A 2,789-nucleotide genomic window follows, 5' to 3' on the forward strand; every position below is an offset into this window, starting at 1 on the left:
TTGCTTTTGGCACTTTAGCCTAATGTTAACTTAGGCTGTTCCTAATGTTCTACACCCAAGGAGCTCCTGTAGATGGATTTTATATTTACGATTGTCTTTTCTCATCTTAAATGTAATTAATAACTTCTCTCAGGCCTCTAGATTAAATATAAATGTCAAGAAATGTGAATTATTGGCAATTAAAGATTGTGCAATTGATGTTATCTGCAACATCCCCGTCAACCAAGAGGTCAACTACTTGGGTATATTAATTAACAGAGACCTATAACTTTGCTCTAATTACACAAAAAAACTAAAGCAAAACTCAACCAAAGGCTCCAGAGGGATTTATCACTGAAAGGTAGAGTGCTGATTACCAAAGCTGAAGGAATATCCAGATTTTCTTATGCTGCTACTAGTTTGCATTTAGATAGTAAGATCTGTAAAGATATTGATCGTATACTTTTTAACTTCTATGGAAAAACGTACACACTATATTAGAAAATCTGTTGTGATGAATAACTATGAATCACGTGGACTTCCTTTTCTGGATTTTTCTACCCTAAATAACACATTAAATATCTACTGGGCCAGACACTTTTTAAAGAACCCTACTTCTATCTGGAACCTTATACCATTTCATGTTTTCTCTTGTTTTGGTGCCTTTTACTTCATTCTAAATTGTAACTATGATGTTGAGAAACTCCCTGTAAAACTCTCATCCTTCCATAAGCAGGTCCTCTTAGCATGGTCCCTTATCTGGATCAATGGAGATCTTTTAATTAAAACAGATCACTCTTCCTAGAGACTTGAGTGCAGAACGAGGTCCTGCTGGTGGCACACCTACTTAATAAGGATGGACAGCTGCTTGGCTAGAACAACCTCTTCTCAAGATATGGCTTTCCTGTCAGTTCCCAGGAATTCTCAATGATGCTGAATGCCATATTCTCAGGAACTTTAATGCTGTTTAAAAAATTGTGATAATTTGCCATCTACTCAGTTTAAACTACCAGGTCCAACTGAATCAGCAGAGGGGAAAATTTGCTTTTTACAAAGACATGGTAACAGCAATAAACAAATTCACAGTTTGTTTCAAAAAGATATTGTTTCGCACCCACATGTCACATCATGCTGGAATCGCTATGTTCCAGATATCACCTGGAAGACAGTATGGATACCCCCCCCCCCCGTAAATATTTGTTAACAAATAAAGTAAAAGAAATGTCCTTTCAAATCCTTCGTAAAATTTACCCTGCAAAGCAATACATGATGAAATTTAAAAGAGACATTAATGTTAACTGCCGTTTTTGTGGAGGTCATACAGAAACTGTTACTCATCTGTTTTGGCACTGTTTTTACATGCAATGGTTTTAGAAGGAGTTCAGCAGGTTTATTGTTCAGCATATTTTTAAGGATTCTTCTTTAAGATGGCAAAATGTGCTACTTTGTTTTTTTTTTAACCCCCCAAAAAGTATGAGGATATTTTCTGTGTAATAAACTTGTTACTGCTCCTGGCTAAATTCCATATCCATAAATGTAAATTTGCTAATAAGATGCCATATTTCCCATATTTTCTTAAATATGTAGAACTATATATAAATACAATTTCTCAGTCATCTAACAAAAAAGCTCTCAAAACAATTGATGTTTGTGGATTTTTACATATATTTGTATAATTAATCCACCTGGCTGAATGTTCTCTTAAATGTAATCATCTGTGTACCTCATGTGTTATCTTGATGTATACTTGCACTTTCTTAAATAAAGTAAAAAAAAAAACGTAATCATAGACATAGATCATACATCTATGTCTGTGGGCTGGGTGGTCCAAATTCAGGGGCTGCATGCGTGCCTATAAGACGTCAAAGAGCCGCGACGGAGACTGTCCAAATTCAAAGGCCCAATCCCAATGCTCGCACTGCTCCCTGTGGACTTCAGCAAAGTACACTTTGAGAAAGTGTGCTGTAAGGCTTTCAGTGTGTAGTTCACAGGTGTGCAAATAATTGCAGAATTGAGACAGGGAGCATTGCATCATCGATCGCATCGCATGCCGGGATGCATGTATTACTCATACATTGCTCCACTCACTCCTGCCATCATACATTGGACCTTGTGCTGACTTATGGCATAGAGTGTGAGGAAATAAAGATCTTTCCACATAATCCAGTCCTCTTGGACCACTTTCTGGTGACCTTTGAGTTTTTATAAATGAGTTCTCGAGACATGAAAGTATATTTCACTATAGTCGGTCTCTATCTGACAACGCAGTTGCATCTTTTAAATCAACTGTTCCATCTTTACTGTCCTCAGCATCTCAGAGGCATGTAGCAGAGGGCAATATTTTCAGTTCTAGCCCCTCACAAATTGATGCCTTAGTTCATCATGTTAATTCCTCTTTACGTGTGGCATTAGATGATGTTGCCCCTTTAAAAAAGAAGGTAATTAGGGACAGGAAGTTGGCTCCCTGGTTTAATTCTCATTTACGAGCCTTAAAACAAAACTCTAGGAAATTGGAGAGAACATGGTGGTCTATGTACCATGAGGAGGCCTACCTGTCCTGGAAAAATAGTCTTGTGCTTTATAAAAATAAGCTTCAACAAACTAGAACTGCTTATTTCTCAGCATTAATTGAGGAGAATAAGCATAATCCTAAATTTCTTTTCAGTACAGTTGCTAAACTTACACAGAATCATAGCTCTGAGCCATCTATTCCCTTAGCCCTCAGCAGCAATGACTTCATGGGATTTTTTTTACAAATAAAATTAATTCTATTAGAAACAAAATCTTTAGCATCCTCCCTAATGCAATTT

This window comes from Nothobranchius furzeri, chromosome 1, assembly GCF_043380555.1.
Source record: "Nothobranchius furzeri strain GRZ-AD chromosome 1, NfurGRZ-RIMD1, whole genome shotgun sequence".
NCBI classification, from domain to species: Eukaryota; Metazoa; Chordata; class Actinopteri; order Cyprinodontiformes; family Nothobranchiidae; genus Nothobranchius; species Nothobranchius furzeri.